Source organism: Hoplias malabaricus, chromosome 7 (genome assembly GCF_029633855.1).
Source record: "Hoplias malabaricus isolate fHopMal1 chromosome 7, fHopMal1.hap1, whole genome shotgun sequence".
NCBI lineage: Eukaryota > Metazoa > Chordata > Actinopteri > Characiformes > Erythrinidae > Hoplias > Hoplias malabaricus.
In genome coordinates, this window is record NC_089806.1 from 31,401,358 (window position 1) to 31,419,874 (window position 18,517).

The 18,517-nt window shown below is 39.2% G+C and overlaps 1 pseudogene; it reads left to right on the forward strand.

Moving 5' to 3' along the window:
• Positions 1-414: 414 nt before the first annotated feature.
• LOC136702718 (uncharacterized) lies at positions 415-17,899 on the forward strand (annotated as a pseudogene).
• The last annotated feature ends 618 nt before the right edge of the window (positions 17,900-18,517 follow it).

The following is an 18,517-nucleotide window of genomic DNA, read 5'->3' on the forward strand; positions in this document are numbered from 1 at the left end:
CGCAGCACTGAATGAGAAACCATCATGCTACTATGATATACAGAGCCACATGGGCTTGTGGGTATTTCAGGCAATAGTTGCGATGATGGCTTGATAATTGAATAAAAAGAGTTAACCATCCATACATGTCACGACTGGACAGAAAGCAGACACTTGCAGTAAGCAGTCAAAAGAGTTTATTAATCACAATCCAAAAAGGGGAAAACAAAATAAGCAAGGGTCGAATACTGGGAACAAACAGTACCTTAGAGATGAGCCAAAAGAGTAGTCAAAAAACATGTCCACAAACCAGAGAGTAATAACAAATCCAAGGGAGCAAGACAAAAACAAGAACCGAAAGACGAGAGGGAGCTAGGGAACAGGATTTCAGAATAGACACGTTACTGGATAACGCTTTGTATGCGGAAATGAATCATGGCAATACTCGGCACAGACTGGTAAGTAAGTGAGGTTTGTATCATGAGATAAACAGGTGTGCAGGGTTAGAATTCCGGTGAGTGAGAACGGTGTAGAATCATGTGACTGTCTGATGCATTCTGGGATCTGGAGTCCTGGGAGACGTGTGACAGTACCCACCCCCACCCCAAAGGCACAGGAGGCGGCCTGGAACGAGGACGACCACGACGACCACCACCAAGCTGACCAACAAGGAACAGTAACACGTGCTGATGGCTGAGATTGCCAGGGTAGAGTGGGAGTGGTATGTGATCTTCTAGGGCGACCTTTAGGACGAGGAGCGGGCTTTTCGACAACCATACCCGACCCCCGATTTTGTATGAGGGAGAATTAGACTGGTGCTTATCTGCCCGCTCTTTATACCGAGAAAGAACCTCTGAAATGTGTTAGTGTGTCTCCTTCCAAACTTCCTCGCTGAACGGAGCTAACGGAGGTTGATAACCTAGGACACACAGAAAGGAGGTGAGCCCTGTGGTAGAATTTACCATGGAGTTTTGTGCTATTTCTGCCCACACCAAATACTGAGACCAGCCCTGAGGATGCTTATGACAATAAATGCGTAAGTATTTACCTATTTCTTGATTCACTCGTTCACATTGCCCATTGCTCTGGGGATGATATCCAGAATAAGACTGACGTTTGCTCCTAAATGTTCAAAGAATGCTTTCCAAACCCAATTCTTCTCCCAAATCTTCTGGAACCCCATAATGACGGAACACATGAGTATATATGGCCTTAGCTGTATCAAAAGCGGTGGGTAGCGACGGAAATGGTATAAATTTTACCCCTCTAGAGAACCGATCAATAAATGTAAGCACAGTGGTATAACCCTCAGATATGGGCAGATCTGTGACAAAGTCCAGAGCTAAGTGAGACCAGGGACGTTCAGGAACCGGTAGGGGCATTAGTTTACTTTTTTAGTTTTTTTAGTTTATTAGCATCTTGGGGGTTTTTGACTGTGCACAGACTGAACATGACGCGATAAAGTTATGAACATCCGCCCTAGTGGATTCCCACCAATAACGAGCAAGGATAAGTTGTGTGGTGCCTCTCTCACCCGGGTGACCAGATGACACGGAAGAATGAGCCCAGGTGATTAACTTGTCTCTGAGTGGTGCCTGTACATACTTTTTGCCTTCTGGACATTCACTGGGCACTTCTTTTGATCTATTTTCATGTTCGATTTGTTCATCGAGTTCCCATCTAATAGCTGACACCGAGACAAATGGCGGTAATATGAAGTCAATGTCCTCCCTCTCTTTAAGGTCATCCTGATTTAAACGGGACAGGGTGTCAGCCTTAATGTTACTACTGCCTGGGCGGAAAGTAATGGAGAAACGAAAGCACGAAAATAGTGACCACCTGGCCTGTCGAGAATTCATTCTTTTAGCAGTATGAAGATACTCCAAATTCTTGTGATTTGTTTTCACTATGAAGGGGTGTAAAGATCCCTCCAACCAGCGTCTCCATTCACCCAAGGCTAATTTCACTGCTATCACCAATACCATAATTCCGCTCAGCGGGAGATAATTCATGAGAATAGAAAGCAATGGGAAATAACTTAGAAGAATCCCCCTTACGCTGAGATAGTACAGCACCAACACCCATTTCAGAAGCGTCTACCTCAACCACAAAGGGAAACTCTGGATCCTGATGTTTTAGAATGGGGCAGTCGTAAAAGCACTCTTAAGACGCTCAAAAGTAATTGCGCTTGAGGAGACCAATACAAACTTTGGGAATTACATTTAAGTAAGGCAGTAAGTGGTGCCGCGATGGAAGTAAAGTTCCTAATGAATCTCCTATAGAAATTTGCAAATCCTAAAAAACATTGGAGTTCTTTAATATTTCTAGGGACTAGCCAGTTTACCACAGCGTCTACCTTATGGTCATCCATAACAATCCCTGACACACTGATAACATACCCAAGTAAAGAAACTGTCTGCTGATGGAATTCACATTTTTCAACCTTGACATAAAGATCATTTTCCTGAAGGCGTTGAAGAACCATATTCACATGAGTAACATGTAGATTAATATCTGGAGAGTAAATCAATATATCATCTATGTAAGCTATCACAAATTTTCCCAACATATCCTTGAATATGTCGTTGATAAAAGACTGAAACACTGATGGGGCATTAGCGAGTCCATAACTCATGACTAAGTACTCGTAATGACCCTTAGTGGTACTTCATCACCCTCCCTAATCCGGATAAGATTATAGGCACTACAGAGGTCCAGTTTAGTAAATATTTTAGCACCTCTTAATTGTTCTAACAACACCAGAATGAGCAAATTTCATTGTGATGTCATTAAAAGCATGATAGTCAATGCATGGCCTAGGTCCTCCATCCTTCTTCTTGACAAAAAAGAACCCGGAAGCTACTGGAGACCTTGAGGGACGAATAAATCCTTGTTGTAAAGCCTCCTCAACATATTGTTCCATAGTCTTCTCCTCTTCTAGATTAAGAGGATAAATACGTGATTTAGGCAAAGGGGACCCCTCAGAAAGGTCTATGGCGCAGTCATATGTTCCATGGGAAGGTAAATTAGTGGCTTTGACTTTACTAAATACCTCTCGATACTTAGCATATTCAGGGGGAATTTGTACAGATGACTCTGAATCAGGACTCTCTATTGAAGTGGTAGAGAAATAGAAATTTGATCTAGGACTAGACAATGGGATTTACAAAAATTGGACCAGGCAGTGATCTCACGATGACGCCATGATATATAAGGGGTGTGTGTCTCTAACCAAGGTAATCCTAATATAATTTGAAAGTCTGCTTTAGGGAGCACCAGAAAAGATATCCATTCATAATGTAAAAAACTGGTTTGAAGCCGAACTGGAACTGTCTCTTGAGAAATGGGATCTCCTCCAATTGGAAAACCATCCAGGGCACGGACCTGAACTCATCTGCACAAAGGGTCCGTCTTGATGTTTAACTGGGTGACAAGGGACTGACGAATGAAATTTCCTTTCAACTCTTGGAACAACAATAGATTTTCTTTGGCAGTATACAGTGACTGGTATTAGAAAAGTTCATGATATTAGCTTTGTTGTGGGTACACTCACTGTATTAATGTGTGAAGCCTTCTCCGGGTGGTGTGTAGGACCTCACTGCGGACGTCTTTTACAATCACGTCTGAAGTGATTATAACCTCCGCAATATAAACACAATCCACCGTGTAGACGATAAAGGCGTTCCTCTTGTGAGAGTCTCAAAACATCACACTGCATAGGCTCAGTAGCAGGACTAGGGCCGGGAATGAAACTTGAGTTCATCATTGGCTTCTTAAAACCATTAACGGATTGACCCTTTACAGTAAGGTGTCCCTGACTTGAGGTCTTGGGTCATTTTTTAAGAAGTTGATCGAGACGGATGGATAGTGAAATTAGTTGTTCCAAGGTCATTCCATCATCTCTATAGGCCGATTTCGTAAGTATATCTGAGTTGAGACCATTCCGGAAAACATTTATTAGCGCTGGTTCATTCCACCCACTACCAGACGCAATAGTCCTAAATTCCAGAGCATAAGCAGCAGCAGTGCGAGACCCCTGCTTAAGGGTTAGAAGGATTTCACCACAGGATTGACCTTCATTTGCCTGATCAAACACCTCCCGGAACGTAGTCACAAACTCGGGATAAGTTTTATTCATAATATTGTCCCAAACTGCAGTGGCCCACTCGAGTGTCTTACACGAGAGACGTGAAATCAAGAAAGTTATTTTTGATTTATCATTACTGGGTGGCGAGTTTTCAAAAAATTATAGAACACTGTAACAAAAATCCACTACATTTGGCCGGATTTCCCTCAAAAACTTCAGGTTTACTGACAGGATAATGCGAAGAGACATTAACAGAGACTGAGGGAGGCTCAGGGCTAGAACTAGGAGCTGGAAAGCGAGCTGTAAGGGCATTAACGCTTTCTAACCCCTTCGAAAGGTGTCATTGCTGGTTTTGTTGTTGTTGAGCGAGAGAGTCTATAGATTGAGTCACTCTAGCTGGCATTTGCTGGTGTTGACCTAGCATTTGGCCCTGACTGCTTAAAGCCGTTCTCATGGCGTCAGAATCCGCTGTCTGCATACTGCAGCCGAGTGTTCTGTCATGACTGGACAGAAAGCAGACACTTGCGGTAAGCAGTCAAAAGAGCTTATTAATCACAACCCAAAAAGGGGAAAACAAAACAAGCAAGGTTCGAATACCAGGAACAAACAGTACTTTAGAGATGAGCCAAAAGAGTAGTCAAAAATAGGAACTAGGAAATTAAATTGACATTGTCTTCTGACATTGAAGATTTTTATTTCTGTGGTCACCTCATTTAGATATACCTCTCTCTCTCTCTCTCTGTTCATGGCAAAGTATGGAACCCTGGAAGGGACGTGGGTAAACAAAAATTAATTGAGTGAATTAAGTGAACAAATTAGTCATTCTTGCGCAGGTTTTAGCTAATTTGAACAAATGAATTTGTAATTTGTGCGCATGTTTTAGTTAATTCAAATTGAACGAAATAACTAATTAATTCACTGGGGGCGCCATAAAATCCAGCTGCCTTTTGCCAAAACTCATATAAGGTGCGAGCCGTGGTACTAATGACTGCAGTCACTGCACATGAAGTCAAATGACCTTAATAAATCCATAAAAACAAAAGATATAAGTTCAGCGTTTATCATGCTGTGTACATATGGATTATGAAGTGAGTGTACGGAAGTTTTGAAGTAAACAGCGTAAATAGCACCCCATTCTAAATTTGGGAGACCACTAAATACATGAAAGTAAACAGACCAAAGCGCTACAAAACTAAACAACTTGAGTTAAAGGTTTCTGTGGAAATTCAAACAGTGAAATTTAAGTCCAGCCACATTTAAACAACAGTTTTTCTCCTCAAACAAACTGTTCCACCTTAAACGATGCAAAGCTTCTGAACATGAACAAACCAGAGAGAACTGCAGTTGCCCACAATCATAGATATTCCTTTTAAATAAATGTTAGTGAGAATTAACTAATTTTATTGTTATTACTGCACTTTATAAAGAATCCCAAATTTTCCGGAAAAAGGATTTGTACCTAAAGCACATCCACTGTAGATACATTAATTTATTTAAAGTATTAAATTAATACTCTGGAGTAGCTCCACATGAGACTAAGGTCAGTATGCCCAGTGACAAGCACTGAATAAAGGTGTATTTCACCCCCTGCATTGGTCTGTTGAGCACTGGAAATGCAGAAATAGCCCCTGATATTCTGAGAAGGTTTTACACTCAATGGGCCTCATTCATGAAACCTTTGTAAAAAATACGAGCAAACTGCACGTGAAGTATGAAGAAATGAAGAAATTCTTGAAAACTTTCCGCCAGATTCATGAATGATGCGTAACCCCCAATTTTTTATCTGAGCAGTAAAATATTATGTGCTCATATAAAAATAAAAACAAATAACATTATTGTTCTTACATAGTGATATTCTCTGTGTTAACGTATTAATTTAAACTTTAACATCTCTCCTTGTGGCTTGAGGGATAAATGCCTGTGGATTTGTTCATGATTTGCAGAAGTTCCTTTAAATGTGTTCGCTACGAAGCCAGTTATAAAACTTCGGAAGTGCACAACAATATGCAGCGACAGGGTGTAGATTAAATGGGGAATAACGGGAATTTACATGTAATTATGGGAATAAAATGGGAATATTCAAAGCTAGGTGAGAAACGTACATATTGTTGGTAAAAAACATATTGAAGCATATTCTTGGCTATAATAATTAGATATGATACCAAAACAGATGAACAGCAATCCCAGGCACATGACACATAACTACTGAGACCACACCCCCTGCACTGTTCATTCCTCCATCACATGTACAGCATATGTGTCATTCCAGAAGTGCATACATTTCATGTCTCCAGATAAATATTTGTTATTTATCATTAAAAGAAAAACTTTTATTGAATCATTTTAAGTATTAATATTAATTATATTAAACTTTCAATAGTAATGATGTTTGATGTAAATTTTAGGCATAAGATATTAAATAAATGACTTCCGTTCTTAATTTATACAATTAACTTGAATTAACATTATATAATTAAGTCTAATTTTCAGATTTTTTGGATTAATTCCATTTATAATGTTAAAATTATATTTTGTGTTTAGTATGTAATTTCAGTAATAAATAATTGTGCTAGTCTCGCAATCACACAGCTCCAGGGACCTGGAGGTTGTGGGATTGATTCCCGCTCCAGGTGACTGTCTGTGAGGAGTTGGTGTATTTTCCCCGTGTCCACGTGGGTTTCCTCCGGGTTCCGGTTTCCTCCCAAAGTCCAAAAAACACACGTTGGATTGGCGACTCAAAAAAAGTGTCCGTAGGTGTGAGTGTGTGAGTGAATGTGTGTGTGTCTGTGTTCCCCTGTGAAGGACTGGCGCCCCCTCCAGGGTGTATTCCTGCCTTGCGCCCAATGATTCCAGGTAGGCTCTGGACCACCGCAACCCTGAATTGGATAAGCGGTTACAGATAACGAATGAATGAATGAATAATTGTGCTTTATGTCTGTCCCAATATTTTTGTCAACTCTGTTACTTCTGTTTTAAAACCACACAAAAACCTGCCAAGTTGGTGTGTTCTCCCCGTGTCCGCGTGGGTTTCCTCCGGGTGCTCCGGTTTCCTCCCACAGTCCAAAAACACACGTTGCAGGTGGATTGGCGACTCGAAAGTGTCCGTAGGTGTGAGTGTGTGAGTGAATGTGTGTGTGTCTGTGTTGCCCTGTGAAGGACTGGCGCCCCCTCCAGGGTGTATTCCTGCCTTGCGCCCAATGATTCCAGGTAGGCTCTGGACCCCCCGCGACCCTAAATTGGATAAGCGGTTACAGATAATGGATGGATGGATGGAAAAACCTGCCAAATTCTAATAAAAGTCATGTGACCTGCACCCAGTGAAGTCACTTACTTTGGTTGGAATCTTCTGAATGTCTTCTGAATGAAGTCATGCATCCATTTCCTTATTTTGTACAAAATGTTGAGTATGCGCCAATAGTAGATTAATTATTTGTCAGTAAATTTCTTTTTCAGTTTTAACAAAATTATAATCTGATGATAATTCATGAAATTTTGTTTTCAGACACGCAGCATAACAGCTGATTTGAGCTTAGCATGTGGAGTTAAAGCCCAAACAGATGAAAAATGTCAGCTCTGTTACTGTCAACTCTGTTACTGTTTATGGTTTAAAATGTTCAACAATTACAGAGTTGACAATAAGTAATAGAGTTAAATGTTCCCAGTTACATTTTAATTAAGCATTTAGTATTATTATACATTTATTATGGATTCTTAACTTTGATGTATAGTCTAGGTTTTGGTTTACCATTCCAGGTTAAGGAAACTGATACATGAGACACATGCGGTTATTATTCAAGTTCATGAAAAATCTTTCATTCAGATGTTATGGATAATATTAAATACTTGTTAAACATATTGTTTAACATATTAAACATTTTAAAAGATTTTAAAGTATTTAAGTCTTTAGTCTTTTAACTATGGTAGTCAACTCTGTTATTCATATTAACTCTGTTGCCATCAATGTCAACACTGTTTATTTAGGGTTTTGCTTTAAAAATGATAATTATATATATTTTATTGATAACAAGTCGAACAGAAGCTGTGTCACAATTATCTTTTTTATACTACATGAAATTTCTAAGCATATCATTCATTTTTAAAGCTATTTTTAGAGAAAATACACACAATCTTGGCAGCTTCTCAGTTAAATATGTAGATTCTTAATCCAGGAGGCACAGTGGCGCAGCAGGTAGTGTCACAGTCACACATTCCCGCTCCGGGTGACTGTCTGTGAGGAGTTGGTGTGTTCTCCCTGTGTCTGCGTGGGTTTCCTCCGGGTGCTCCGGTTTCCTCCCACAGTCCAAAAACACACGTTGGTAGGTGAATTGGTGACTCAAAAGTGACCGTAGGTGTGAGTGAATGTGTGTGTGTTGCCCTGTGAAGGACTGGCGCCCCCTCCAGGGTGTATTCCCGCCTTGCGCCCGATGATTCCAGGTAGGCTCTGGACCCCCCGCGACCCTAAATTGGATAAGCGGTTACAGATAATGGATGGATGGATGGATAAATAAATTTGATTTGATTTGATTTGAAGGCCCTCCATAGCAACTGATGGCCTCCCAGCCAAGTTATGTAACAGCGCATGTCTAATTCCTAAAAGTGAAAGAACACAAAGACACACAAAGCAGTGATCTGAAGATGTCCAAATGAAAACACAGAAGAAGGAGTTTGGCAAGCAGTGCTTACCTTGCTCTTTCATTGTGGCTATGGTGACCTTGGCAGCTGAGTGGGAATGCACATTCCTGATTAGATAAAAGCAGATTTATTACACAGTGGTGATGTTTTATCATTACTTTTACTACTACACATGCACAATGGAGCAAAATTTATCAATCATTTACTTAAGATATTAGATATCATTTACAGTCAAAATATTTATTAATTACAAGCTATTCATTTTTCAAAAAAAAATTTTCAGAGGTTTAGCTAAAAGACCAGCAAAAATGTCACCATCAGATAAATAGTACTTCAAGTATTTTCAGAGGTTTTCAGCCTTGAGAGAAACAAATACCAGTGACACTCTTTTTTTACATCTGAAAAAACTTCTTAGATCTTTCTGTCTGTGCTCCCACTGTGTGAACACACAGAGCAGTGTTTGGGTGTTAGGTCCCTTGCTCAAGGGCACATCACCTCCAACCTAATTTTTTTCAGTGATTACAAACCCCTTTCTGAAAGAGGTGATTTGTTAATTTTCTTGAAATTTTATATGATAAAAATACAGAAAATCTGTTTTTACTGAACATCTTCACTGTATTTTCTATATTTAAACAAATTAAATATTCAATACCTGCAGCCTATTAAAAAAAGTATGGACAGAGGCATGTTAATCACTATGTTAAATTACAGTTCCCATTAATTACATTTTATAGTAATTCAGGGACTGTTTATATGTAATGCTTTTTCCCTGTTTTCCTACTCTGTCTTTCTTCCCTTGTTTGCTATGTGCTAATGGAGCACATGGCTATGTAATGTTATGTTCTAGTCTCCTCCCTTGTCTCTGCCTTTGCCCCACCCTCTCTCCTGAAAGTTTTTCAAGCAAAAATATGTATTACACACCTATGGAGCAGGAATAAAGCAATAAGAGGAAGCCTAGAATATCAGACAGAGCCACTTAGATTTTATACTCATTTACTGACACTAGGGTTTCGTAAACACATTTGATCGTTTTCCAGTGCACAAACAGACTGTTGAGCTAGCTAATGGTGAAGAAACATCTGAATTTTAAGATTGTTTTTTAATAACAATCGTGAACATCTCCTTTAAATTACACTGGTTTTGTGAAATACCCCTGAGCTCATGTGGGTTATGTTTATCACAGTAGCATGACAGTTTCTCTTGCTGATGCGGGAAAACAGGTAGGACCTTGGAGGGCGGGACCATAAAAGCTCCGCACATAACTGGTCACTTCTCAAAGACAATATATACTACTTTAGCAATGCTGTGATAGGCAGCAGTGTTTTAGCTTTGACTGTTTCCTTAATCTATGATCACACACCCTGGACCTTTTATGACTAAGTACAGTAAATATCCTACAGATTGCTCCTTTAAAGGCCAATAACTGCTTGTTATGCTTCTGAAGAGTGAAAGTGTACCAACGATGAAAGTTAAGTCTAATCTTAAACTCAGAGTACACAGCGTTCCAAAATGTCAAAGGTGAGATAAAACAAAGACATAATGTTGTTCTACTCTCAATAAAGGTGAACCATATAAAGATATCAGCATAGTTTATCAATAATCATTATCATTGACTTATCACTGTATCTATTGACAGTCCTGTCCAAAGTTACAGTGAGAGATAATGTGAATCACACATAAAGTGTATAATTTAAAAAACTGTGGGAATGACTTCTTAAATCATTTGTTTTAACAAAGTTGATTCACCTAATTTATGCTGCAATAGAGATTCTATGTACTCATTAGGATTCTAATCTAATTACAAAAAAGATTTATCACTGTGAAAACTCTAATAGTGTTGCTGTGGAAGTGGATATGAACCTTAATGTTGCATGTCAATCCTTGGAAATCCATAACCTGTGTTTAGATGATTTTCTTTACTTACTGAATCATATTTATGGATTTGTTTTTATTGTACTTGCTAAAATTGTGCTGTATTAAACTTTATATTCCTGTTGCTCATTTTTTGCTCTGGTTATCTTAGTTGGTGTCAAATTGCCCTCATCCTAGATTAACTGAGTTGTGCAACTCTGCAGTAAACCTGTTTGGACAAACAATTATTTGGATATTCATACTTTTACATGAACCAGATCAAGAAAATGTCATTTAGACAAAGTATTATAAGTTGATTTCATGTTTTCATTTCATCTTTTGGCCTTTTAAAGGTGGTCTGGAACATAGCAGCTCCTCAATAATTTGTTATGCCTACAGCATGCACTTTTATTTATTAAAATGAAAGAAAAAAAAAGCTGAAATATTTTGATTTCCTATAAACCATCTCATTGTGGTGGTTTTTACAATTAAAAATGTAATTGACTTAGAAAAGCTAAATATTTTTTGCAAGCCCAAAAAAAAACCTATGTAAACAATGTGAACCCTTAATAATTAAGTGTTAATTAGTAATGCAGACCCACCTGTAACGGAGGGTGGATATTACATAAGTGGCCACAAATGCAATATTACAGATTTATTCAAACAAAAGAAAACCAAACCACCAAGCAAGACTAACAGAAACTCATGACAAAAGTAAAGAGCTAAAGTCTTGAAGAGAAACTGACACAGCTAAAGAATGGAAACCTGGTAACTAAGCTAATATAGAGAACAGACAGAACACAAAACAACAAGAAACTAAAGAACTGAAATAAACAAACAAGTGACTGACGAAAGAGGGCTAAATGCTAACAAACAAGCACTAGATTGAACAAACTGGATCACATTAAACTAAAAACTAACAAGAGGGAGTAAAGCAAAAAAAAAAAATACAAACTAAATAGAAGAACAAGACAAAGGTATTTAAAAGACACAAACATTAATGTACATACTGAAACATACTAGAATCAACGATACAAAATTCAGACAGATCAAAATAACAAACACTAGACCAGCCAAGAAGTTCACACAGAGACCAACAAGAGCAAGGATATAAAATGTCCAACAAAGACAGCAGTGAAACAGGGGTCTTATATTTGGGGTGGGCAATATGGCAAAAATAGATTATCACAATATTCATTCATTCATTATCTGTAACCGCTTATCCAATTCAGGGTCGCGGTGGGTCCAGAGCCTACCTGGAATCATTGGGTGCAAGGCAGGAATACACCCTGGAGAGGGCGACAGTCCTTCACAGGGCAACACAGACACACACACATTCACTCACACCTACGGACACTTTTGAGTCGCCAATCCACCTACCAACGTGTGTTTTTGGACTGTGGGAGGAAACCGTAGCACCCGGAGGAAACCCACGCAGACACGGGGAGAACACACCAACTCCTCACAGACAGTCATCTGGAGCGGGAATCGAACCCACAACCTCCAGGTCCCTGGAGCTGTGTGACTGCAAAACTACCTGTAGTATTATATATTATTTATTTATTTATTTATTTATTTGCAGGGTCTCGATCTCTATTTTATCACAAATCTTTTTCATGCTCATTATTAATAACCTCTTAACACTCCAGGTATTTTTTCTACTTTCCACCTGAAATTACATACACAAATCTTGAGGCAGTGATTACCCTGGAGACAATTTTATGAAGTAATTTTACTGAAAAGCATTCAGAATTTTGGTATCCCTGTTCTTAATTGTCCAGCAAACTCGCCTGACCTTAACCCCATAGAATGTCTATGGGGTATTGTGAAGAGGAAGATACAATACACCAGACCCAACAATGCAGAAGAGCTGAAGGCCACTATCAGAGCAACCTGGGCTGTCATATAACACCTGAGCAGTGCCACAGACTGAACGACTCCATGTCACGCCGCATTGCTGCAGTAACAATCCACTACCATTGTGGTTCCGTATTTTTGAGCTTCGAATAAGACGGGTTATTTGTTTCAGACAGAAGCTCTCCCTCAGCAGGAGTGAGGGGCAGATACTGTATGTGTTGGTTGTCCTCTGGTCCTTCATCAGTGACACAGGACACTGCCGGCTGGATGATTTTGGTTGGTGGACTATTCTCAGTCCAGCAGTGACATTACAGCTGCACTGCTGTGTCTGAACCACTTGTACCATTACAACACACACTAACACACCACCACCACGTCAGTTTCACTCCAGCGCTGAGAATGATCCACTACTAAATCACACTTGCTCTGTGAGGGTTCCTGAGCACTGAGGAACAGGGTGAGATGGGGATTAGAAAGTATGCAGGGAAACAGATGGACTACAGTATGTAATTGTAGAACTACAAAGTGCTCCTGTATGGACAGTGGAGCTGATACAATGGACGACGAGAAAATAATGTTGTGTGAAGAAAACCACGTCAGGCAACAAACACTGCTCTCGCAAAGGGGAAAACATTTCCCCGGAGGGAAATACACTTTGATGCACTTTGCGGCTGATATAAATGAAGGCCTATTACCTAAAGCTTATCGTTAATGAGCGAAAATTAATCACAATATATATGAATAGAATTGTATAACCCAGCACTAATTTATGCTATTTTTTAATAAATGTACTCTTTCTTTGTGCTTAATTTATACCCATTTCTAATTCGGGGCCAGGACACATAACTGAAGCATTTTTTTCCTGGGAGTGGGATGGAATGAACACATAGTATAAGATTTGTTCACAAATTTTGGTCATGTACTTGAGATGAATCAGCTAACTGACAAGTTAGTTAGAGGAGTGTAAATGCAAAAAAGCAAAGATTAAATGAAAAGGAGTATAACCAAAAGGAAGAGTAGTTTGACTACATAAAAGGCAGAGTATAGCTCACTGTGAATCATAAAAGTGCAATCAAATTCCCTGCTATAGGCTATGGTATTAGCAGGACTGTTTATAAATTAGACCAAAGAAATTGGATCAAGTTCCTCCATATTTATGATGTTCAGTGTCCCTTTAAACTGGTTCTAGATTAGTACTCCTCCTGAGGTGGTTTGTAAATGTTTTGATTGCACTGTGGATAAAGGTTGCCCACAGCTTTCAGCAACACAGTAAGATTTTATTCACTTATGTAAGTTAGTGATTTATACTTTGCCCTAAAGATCCTTAATTAAGGTGTGTATGTGCTGGTGATGTAGTTATACTTTTGTTTTTTGTGTTTTTGTCTATTTCGTTTACGTTCCAATGTGGCTGGGACAGACCTGGATGAAAATCAGAGAGGATTTTCTTTTTTCTTTTTTTCTTTTTTTTTTTATTATTCCAGATCCAAAGCTTCAAAATATCCTAGTATAAGTGCAGATACCTAATAAAATATAATAAAGTGGAACTGTGAAGTTGGAGTTTTTAAGTAATGTAATTTCTTGGTGCCATTAATTTGCCTTAAAATATTTAACAGTCTCTAAAAATTTGAGGATAATTTAAAATTACAATGATGTCCAGTAAATTTCTGTAAATGACAAGCCAATGCAGTAATTATACTGTAATAATGTAATACACTTGCACAATGCACTGGTTTACCAAATTTACAGTATTGTAAGGGTGTATGTGATGCCAGTATAGTACTGCTTAAATTACAGTATGAAATCTAATGCTGTAATATAATACAGTAAAATGTTGTTTTAAAAAAATACAGTTCAGCTACTGTAAATGTACAGTACTGTACTGGCATTTGTGCTGCCAGTAACTTACTATAAAATTTACAGTAGTTTAGTTAATACCATAATAAAATAATGCAATATCAAACTGTAAATTAAATTTACAGTATTTTTACTGTTAATATACAGTAGTGTGCAGGCTGTTGGAGACTGTCCAATAAACTTCAGAGTCGCCAAGCAGCTGAATAAGGGAAACTAATTCCCCACACGTTCTGCTGTTCAAACACCAGTCCAAACTTCAGTTGACATTTTATTTGACCTTTATTTTGTATCGAATCTTCAAATATCCAAACATTAAAAGAGTCAATGAATCGGTCCACAGACATCTATGACTGAAAACGGCATAAAATCCAAATTCAAGCAATTCACAAGCAAAACGTTCACAAAGGCAAAAGATACAGCATTTTAGACGATCAGCAAAAAGTAGGCTTCCCACATCACCCACTCACTACCCCTCACCTAGCCAGTGAACAGGTGATATTACAAATCATTACCGCCACCAACACCACATGACCCAGTTAGTGCGCGTCATCCCTTAGGTGCACAAACCCCCCCCCCCCCCCCCAAAATCAAACAAAAAAAAAAACAAGCCTATGCCTGTCCTCAACATCTGTGCTGCATACATACCTGGCAGAAAAGGCTTCTGGAACAATCTTGTTCCAGTCTGATTACTAATGTAATTAAACATATGGTATTACATGTGTGTAATTACACGAGAGAGAATATGTTGTTACAACTATGAAGATCCACTTGTGTTATTTCAAAAGACAAATCTGAAGTATCTATTTTCTAATACTTCCAAAAACTGTACAGGGCATAAAAACTTCCTTAAAGATAATACAAGTTCTTCAATAAAGGCCAAAATCACATTTGTTTGTTTAAGAATTTGACGATTCATTTTTAAAAAGCCATTGTTAATTACATTTTTGTTCTTTCTATCTCGCTCTGTTTTTCTGTCTATATCAGGGAGAGGGGGAGAAATGGACTGAGGGCCTCTTACCTCAGTGTCTCTTTGGCATGTTTTTACATAACAAAGAGGTGACTAGTGACCCCGTTGGCTCTCCTGAGGATCCCAAAATGTAAGTCATTGTAGCATTAGAGTGTAAAACATGGGGGGAGCGGACACAAAAAAATAGTAAAAATAATCAGAATATTGTTGCACCTGCACGTGGTTCCACTGCAGCAAAATTTTACGCTGATCTCAGAGGTGTCACTCAGTGATTTTTAACTTTTAATATCTGATATACCAATATACCAAACTTTCTGCAATGGTTATTTTATTTTTAACCGAAATTATATTGATGTTTATTTTTTTTTATCATTTACATTCCTATATTTATAGAATCGCATTTATAGTATCGCAGTCACATAGCTCCAGGAACCTGGAGGTTGTGGGTTCTAGTCCCACTCCGGGTGACTGTCTGTGAGGAGTGTGGTGTGTTCTCCCTGTATCTGCATGGGTTTCCTTCGGGTGACTGTCTGTGAGGAGTCTGGTTTGTTCTCCCTGTGTCTGCGTGGGTTTCCTCCAGGTGAATGTCTGTGAGACGTTTGGTTTGTTCTTCCCTGAACTGGATGAGGGTTACAGATAATGAATGGATGGATGTTATTTAATTGATTCTGAATTGTTATTTCTGTCTACTTTTAACTTTAGATTCATTATGATATAATTATGTTTTAGTCTTTTCATTTTGATATTTTGCTTTTAGTATTGCACATTAAATGTTACTCGGCGTGAAAACAGAAGAGATTCCCCAATGTAAACAAGCACAGTGTGAAAGATATTCCACCAAAAGTAACACTCACAAAGTACATGGCTAAACATTCCCTTTGCATTCTGACCCAAAGTAGACAACCAAAGTAGGCAACGTTGTGACATGGTACTCTAAAATGTAAACAAACTCCTGTTCTTGGCATACAATTTCATATTGCCACTGTAGACACTGTAGGTTGCAAATTAAGCTTGATAGCAATTTGAATATTGTGTGTTCACCAGCAAAGTTGCTGCAATCAGCAGCCGGTTTTCTGACCCTTCTACACAGCCTCCAGCTCTCCCTTCGAATCCTCCTAAACCTACTACTTCCTTCCTTTCTTTCACTCCTCTCACAGAAGATGAGGTATCAAATCTTCTTAGAGGCTGCCGTCCTACATCCTGTCCACTGGATCCCATTCCGACCACCCTACTGCAAACCATAGCTCCATCCATTGTGTCCGCAGCCACTCATGTAATCAATTCTTCATTAACCTCTGGAACATTTCCAAACACCTTCAAGCAAGCTCAAGTAAGACCTCTACTCAAAAAACCTTCTCTTGCTCCTTCTATAGTAGTGAACTACCGACCAGTCTCTCTCCTCCCCTTCCTGTCTAAAATCATTGAAAGAGCTGTCTTTAAGCAGGCAACAAAATTCCTCTCCCAACATAACCTTCTTGACTCAAACCAATCCGGCTTCAAGAGCGGCCTCTCAACGGAAACGGCAATTCTGTCAGTAATGGAAGCTCTTAAAGATGCCAAAGCAACAGGTCAGTCCTCAGTTCTCATTCTGCTCGAACTATCAGCAGCATCTGATACGGTCAACCACCACATCTTACTAAACAAACTTACTGACATAGGCTTCAAGAACAATGCACTCTCCTGGTTTGAGTCTTATTTCACTGGACGATCCTTCAATGTGTCATGGCTTGGACAAACATCAGCGCGACACCACCTCACCACAGGTGTACCCCAAGGCTCAGTGCTGGGTCCCCTCCTCTTTGCCCTGTACACCACCTCTCTAGGCCCAATCCTACATTCGCACGGCTTCTCCTATCACTGCTATGCAGATGACACACAGCTCTATTTATCCTTTCCTCCAGGTGACACTTCAGTGGCAACTCGAATCACTGACTGTCTCTCTGACATGGCTGAAGGAACATCACCTCCAGTTGAATTTATCCAAAACTGAACTACTGGTCCTCCCAGCCAAGCAAGCTATTCTCCACAACATCAGCATCAAGCTAGAGTCCCTATCAGTGGCTCCCACCAAGGTTGTAAGAAACCTGGGTGTCATGGTTGATGACCAACTGACCTTCGCAGATCACATTACCGCTGTAGCTCAATCGTGCCGCTTCTCCCTATTCAACATAAGGAAAATTAGGCCATACCTAACTCAACATGCAACACAGCTCCTTGTTCAGACGTTAGTAATCTCCCGTCTAGACTATTGCACCGCCCTCCTGACAGGTCTTCCGGCCTGTACTGTGAGACCGCTACAGATGATCCAGAATGCTGCAGAACGCCTGGTCTTCAACCAGCCTAAAAGAGCACATGTTACGGCCCTATTAGTTGAGCTGCATTGGCTACCCTTAGCTGCTCGCATCAAATTTAAATCACTAATGATGGCCTTCAGAGTATTCACTGGTTCTGCTCCCATCTACCTCAATAAACTCTTAAAACCATACGTTAGTGCCCGCACTCTCCGTTCCTCAAAGGAGCGCCAACTAATACGACCAACCCCCCGTACAGGTCAGTTGAGGCTATTCTCATCTCTGGTACCACGCTGGTGGAACAAGCTTCCAAGCACCATCAGAGCAAAAGGAACCCTCTCCTTGAAAACCCAGCTCTTCCGAGAGTATCTTTTGCACTGAAAGTCTTTCTTTAATGCATTTATTACTTCCTGGCATATTGCACTTAATGTAAGGTATTTTGTATAATTTGTGCTGTAGTTTGAATGTTAGATCCTCTTTTTGTAAGTCGCTTTGGATAAAAGCGTCTGCCAAATGCATAAATGTAAATGTAAATGCATAACAGAAATATATTACTATGTGCAACATAGGGCATTATAATTCATACTCTAAAAGTAAGCTTTTTACATCAGTCATGGACAAAAAATCTACATATATTAGGTTTAACATCAGAAAATTTGAGGAATGATAAATCTAAAAAAGAGAGACTGATTTAAAAAGAAAATGGTGACAATTCCTGTATTTAAAATGCATACTGACAACTGTATGTTTTATTTTTGGAAAAGCAATAAAATAATCAATGTACTTTTAAGTGTTATGTATTATACAAATAAATAAGATAATATACATATATTTTGGCTTATTATATATAGACTACTAAAGCTCACTCTAAACCTGTGAGGGGAGGAACCTTCACAACGACCCCCACTTCCGCCTGACACCCGCCACGCAAAGAGCTACCCACAAGTGTAAGGACTTCATTATTTCTTTTCATTCAGTTTTCATCCAGTGAAAACTACA